The following is a 6,273-nucleotide window of genomic DNA, read 5'->3' as shown; positions in this document are numbered from 1 at the left end:
AGTTGATAAAAAAGGACAAGTGCTTTTTAAAAATTTATTACGCAAAATGTGCTCATGATCCAAATGTTTTCATTGGCAATAATAATGTCTTGAAACAAAGAGAGAATCCCTTAAGAAAGAAATTCATTAAAGACTTTCTTGATGACAGCATGATTCTGCTGTTAGGGTAAATTTCCTTGAAACGGTCCAAAACATGATCCAAATCCAGCATCTCTGCACGTTTTGCATGAATTCCAAGCAGCATCAGGAATTTCAACCGAGAGGAGCACCATGGTATTATGGGTCATGCGAGGGAGCACCATGAAACAATCTCACAGCTTTCACGGAAGCGACAGGATATAATGCCACTATGATAGTAAAATTGCCGAAGAAAAGCCATTGAGAAAACCATAAACCAGCCAGTGCAGTTTTCTCGTCCATTATTTATGTCCTTCAAACGACATGTAAACGGGGTGACATCCATCAAGTGCCGACGGTATTGAGAAAGCAAAAATTGATTGGCTGCCGACGGGGGGGGCTAACTAAAATCTTGGGGGGGGGGGTGGCTAACTAAAATCTTGGGGGGGGGCTAACTAAAATCTTGGGAGGGGGGCTTAAGCCCCGCTTAAGCTTCCTTTCGCTGAACAAAACATTACAGTGTGCATGTCGTGCATGTGCAATCTTTTGTGTGCATTTGTCACACTGTGCAGACTCGATGACAACAAGGTAGATTTTGTTTCAAGTGCTGTATATTTAGATTTTACATTTCAAAGTTTGGGTATTTGAGAGGACACCAGAATCTTTAATTGGAAGGTGATGAATCATCCAATGTAAAGCTTACATAAGATGAATACACAAGATAAAAATCTTACAAAATTTATAAACAATTGGACATTGGACTTTTTTGACAAAATCAAAGTTTTCTAGTATGTTCTGGCCTACACCTTACCTTATCTTAACTCTATAATATATGATTTTAATATTTGGTATTATTTGAATTCCAGAGGTTTTGAATAAGTATTTCCAAACAGGGGCGGATCCAGAGCAAATTTGAAGGAGGGGCAGCTAGTAGTGGGGGCGCTGAAAAATTTTCAAAAATTGGTTATGATAGTACGCTGTATACAACAATATCAGATACTTTTCAGAATAAACAATATAACTTTGAGGTAACCTTAAAGCAAATAAACCTTTTGGTCCAAGAACCTTTTTCATCTGATTCTCATTCTTCAAAAGGGGCGCAGAATTTCCAAAAAAGGGGCGCCAGACTTGCTTCAACTCGTTGAGGGAGGGGCCCAAATATATACCTGCCCCAAATATTAGTGAGAGATTTAATAAGTGGTACGGATGGGGGACTGATAGAACCATTTTTTATGACTTTCTTAGATTTAAATTGATTCTAATTATCAAGAAAAAGTGAATTAATGTGAATTAATTCGGCATGTGAATTAATTCTTAGAATAAAGTTGTATTGTAAAGATAGAAAAAAATGATCTAATGATTGCATTTTTCATCGAACTGGAATCATCAAAATTCGAAAATTTCCTCACCTTTTGCGGCAACCAGGGTTACAGACTGTAACTTTCAGATAATAAGTTTATTGCGACACGCGCAATAATCTGCAAGATAGCAAGGACCTAACCTACTTACGTAAAAACGGTTCCTATTCTGTTTACGGTTCCTATAATAATTAAATGACGTCTTTTTAATTACACAGAAAAGTTTACAACGTCGAGAATATAGAAAAAGCACGGAAAAAGATGTACAAAGGGGTTTCTTAGTATATGTATTTTACCTTTTATGGACATTTTGTTATAAAAGCGAGTTCCCCAAAAATAATATCAATCCCGCTCTAGGTTGCTGCTCTTTCTTGTTTGTTAAATTCATGTCGTGGCATAATCTTAATGATTGTGCGTCTTTTTGCAACTGGTATTCCATGTTTTCTCTTCGATTGCCTAGCTCGGCCTAGCTGCCCTGTCGGAGGTCAAGCCCTTCCGTCGGAGAATTTCTAGCGCCATCACTGACAAAATGCTAATATTTTTATGTTAAAAACAGTAATGAATGACTAATAACTTACGATAGAAAATGATCTAAAAAGTGACCTGGGTCTACCATTTGAAGTATCTAGGGGTAATATTCTACTTTTTTCTAAAAATGCTGTTTGTTTAACCGAAAGGTAGACAGCCAAAGAGGCCTAGAACCAAGAACCATTATCTAAAAATAGAATCAAAGGAAATTATTGTCTTCTTATTATGCTCTTATTGTATTGAATTGTGTTTAAAACTATACCTTATTAAACGTTAGTTTACTACGTATAGATGAATCTGAAATTGAGGAATTAGGCCAAGTTCCCCAGTCCAAAATTAACACTTTGGATATTTTTCGGCTTGTGTCTGTTCAGCATCATTATCAGCGTGTCAAATCAGCATCATTCCAGGTCCCACTTCTTGGGTAAGCCCAGCTGTTTTTGTACCAATCCCATGACGTAACAAGTATTCCATAGTTTAAACTTCTTAAAATTATTCTAACATTGAAGGGTGTAAGAAGGAAACCTTTAGCATGTTTAAAACTGTTTGCTTTTCAGCACCATTTGAATATTGTATCACTAAATTTTTTTGCAAGCGTACGAATATAAGCGTGCGATGGCACGCGAACGCCCGCACATATCCTCCTAAAACTCTCCAAGCATGCTTTTTTGCATGTGCAGTGCCACGTATTTAATGATTATTCTTTTTTCAATTTTGTTTCTCTAAACTTTCTTTAAAGTCAATTTTAGCAAAGCTCAGTTTGTCTAAAGTTGCAAATCTTGATGGCATTTCTGGGGGCAAATCATTTCAATCAAAATCACAGGCCTTCTTTCCATTACTCTGTTGCCGTAAGTCTTATTTTAAAGATCATTCTGTTTCCTTTTTTCTTTAACCGTTGCCACTACTCCGGGTCACTCCATTTTGGTCAAAACTAAAACGAAGGTGATCCCATTGCTTCGTTTTCATCCGTTTTCATATCCTTTGTTCTCGCTGTTTTTGCCGTTCCCATTAAACGATGCATTATCGAATGAATCCACTTTCGAATGACTCCACTTTGAAGAACCCTGTCGAATGACTTCGGTTTGGTAAAAAATGTCTCTGTTTTCGTGCAACTCCCTAAAATGTTTTCATACAAGATCAGAGTAGTGGCAACAACCTAAAAAAACTGCATGCATTTTCTTAAATTATTCCTTCCAAGAAACATCTTTTTAAAAGCAATAAAAATTATTTATCTTATAAAAACCTTATACACTTTTTCAAACAGTGATAGACCCCTTCAAATGTATATATTAGATTTAAAAGGCTATCACTTTTGCAGTCATGCGATTACCAGCATGCTAACAAACTTCATATTACCAGGATTTTTGCAAAAATAACAGGATTTTGTTCCAGTGTTACATATAATTTATTTCAATTGCCATCTCAAGGTCTTGTTCATTTTCTTAGATACTGTACAGGGTGGGTGATATCAGTCAATGTTGGTAATGTGATGATATATCTATTCTGGTTGCATTGAGTGCTTGATACCCCAGATGTTAAATTATGGTATCTACTTTGTGGTGCTTGATTTGGGCTCTTTTTATACATGTCAGTCTGGCTTTTTATATGTCAGACTGTTTTAACTGGTTCAAAGTCAGATTTTTCTCCAATTTCCTGCTGCAAATAAAAGAGTTATAGGATATAGAAAAGTCCATTGAGAAACACTTCGTCAATATCATTCATACAGAATTACTTTGATACATTCTTTCCAAGTACATTCTTTTAAATTTTTTCAAAGTTTATTGATTCAGTTACAATAGATTTCATGATAAATTTCAAAGGCATTGAAAAGGCATTGATCAGGCTGAAATAGGCATGTACAAAACTACATAAAATTCACAATGATATAAAAAAAACAAAAAAACTATTTTTGTTGCTACAGACTGTTCATATGCTATTTCAGCCTCAAATAGAGTTAACTTAAGATCATATTTTACTGAAAAGAAAACAGGCCCGTGGTAAGGTTGTTATTTTACTTAAACCTATAGAAAAAAATCAATTTCCTGTCTCCCTTTATTTTAGTAAAGAAAATTTGGGGATGGTCAAGAATACTTAAGCTTATACCAGATCATAGGCAGAAAAACCTGTTGGGAAGGTTTCAATACATATAAAATGCCTTTTTAGTTTTTATGTATTATTCTATATTGCAATAAAGCCTCAAATTTTCATACATCTTTTTTCTGTTTAACCATGCTTTGCTAATTTGTTTTTACTTCATAATATTAGATTAAGAATTACAAAAAGTGACAAACCAGTATGCATTCTGTAGCCTTTCCTTGCCACAGACAAATCGGTAAAACAGTTTGGGGGTCTTAATAAAGGTCAGTGCTCTCCACAGATGTGGCACATTGCAGACTGGATGGCAAGTATTAAGATACATGGAGTAATATATCACTGTGGGCACCCATTTCAACACTAATGGTACTTCTGTGCTTATCCCACAGTTGCAAAGACTTATCTACAGCAGTTAACTGCCTACTTCTGTCCTTAGGCAGATTTCTTAGAACATGAACTGATGCTTCAGCACTTCTACTCTCTAGAAGGCTTAGTCTGCAGCTTAACAGTATAGCAACACACATAAACACCAGAATATTACAGGAGCCAGCAACAAGCTTGTCCCAAACTCTTTCAAGTCCACAAGTTGGAAATATCTCTGCGAAGCAGCTCTCAAACCATCTATTATAGGGCATCACTTTAAAGACCTGGAGGTCGTTCATATGCTCAAACAGCGCCTTATCCTCAATCTCTAAATAAAACGTAACAAATTTGGGAAGGTTTCTATACAAGTCAACATATTTATCTTGCATCTCAATAAAACGTTTTGTTATCCAGTAGGCATCGGTTTCATGCTCTGCAACATCACAACAGACTTCAGCTATCGCCTTAATAATTTGGATCTTTCTCTCGTCACGTTGAAGAGTCTTTTGTTTTGACATGCTAATCATATCGTTTTCAAGCAAATACATCCAAAGAATTTTATTTTGAATTGAGTCTTTTTTTGTTATCATTCTCATTGTTAGCAGAGCACGTTCTAAGTCTTGAAACTGTTCTTCTCTACACTGTTCAGCAAATTTGTGAGAACTTTGGTAACTCGGTAAAACGCCCAATAACACTTTCCATATAAATGGCCGGTACGAGGAGTGGAGAGTATATTTCAACGCAAAAGTCGAAAGCTTTACAATATCTAGCTTTTCGTCTTTTAACAAGTGCTCTAAGGCCTTAACTTGATCGACATTTCGAAGACCTAACTGCTCGTAATAAGGAAGACGAAAATTCCGTTCGTCCGCCATTTTCATGATCATAGAGACAACCTCGTGTACATCCAGACAGACCAGACAGAGGCATTGAGTCGTTTCTTCTTTTTCCTTTTGCAGTTCCAATCCAAATAGAAATCTTTTTTTAGAATTTTCCAATTTGGACAATCGACTAATTGGCTGAGATACAGTGGTGGCCTGGCAGGGGGGCCGGGGGGCCGGCTTAATTGAAATTTGATACGACTGACTTGTCTGATTATTAGGTCTCTAGGAGGTCAGCAGACAAAGAAGACACCATAAATTTCAAAACTTTATTGGAGCGCACACCGCCATACCCCCTAAAACTGTCTCACTTCAAGGACACGTCTTTGTGTCCCTTCAGTACTGTATTATCCAGAAAAAACATTTGTACTTTTCCCAGGGGTGAAAAAAATTAATCAATTTTTTAGAGGATTGTCAGGAAACTAACAGCTAAATTCTTTTGTGTGGAGAACACAGCACTCATAGTGCACACAAAATGTGTTTAGGGTTTCGGGGACAGTCTGTATTTAGGGTGTCCGGACTCATGCCCCCCTTCCAGGGAAAATTTTGATTTTCGATGAGTCTCTTTGGCTCTGCTGGCCGTCAGAGACCTAATTAACAGACAATTTGGTTGTTCAATTGCTTTTTCCTAGATTAGTCCATATGCTGTATCTCAAGTCACTTCCACGAACGTACAGTTTTAAGTGCACAAGATAACAAGAAAAAACGCTAACAAGTGCATTCAAAGCTTATTACCCTTATTAGGTTTTATCATAAAGGATAAATTAAACAGATGACTTTTAACTCAAAACATGGACTTCATGATTCTAACGCGTAGATACTTCAGGCTTCTTTTTCAAGAGGCATACATTGATTTTGACAAGAAAGTTGGTTGCGTTTTGTTTGGCCTTCAATAATATTTCTTTAAAGTTTGATGGAATATTTACTTCATTTTG

The 6,273-nt window shown here is 36.3% G+C and overlaps 1 pseudogene; it reads right to left on the bottom strand.

Moving 5' to 3' along the window:
- Positions 1–1,516: 1,516 nt before the first annotated feature.
- LOC135688251 (TBC1 domain family member 7 pseudogene) lies at positions 1,517–5,371 on the bottom strand (annotated as a pseudogene).
- Positions 5,372–6,273: the final 902 nt, after the last annotated feature.

The sequence above is a fragment of the Rhopilema esculentum genome, unplaced genomic scaffold (assembly GCF_057945365.1).
Source record: "Rhopilema esculentum isolate cy_ngs unplaced genomic scaffold, ASM5794536v1 HiC_scaffold_36, whole genome shotgun sequence".
In the NCBI taxonomy this organism is placed as follows: domain Eukaryota; kingdom Metazoa; phylum Cnidaria; class Scyphozoa; order Rhizostomeae; family Rhizostomatidae; genus Rhopilema; species Rhopilema esculentum.
The sequence above is the reverse complement of the archived record's forward strand: the minus strand, read 5'-3'. Positions and strand labels throughout refer to the sequence as shown.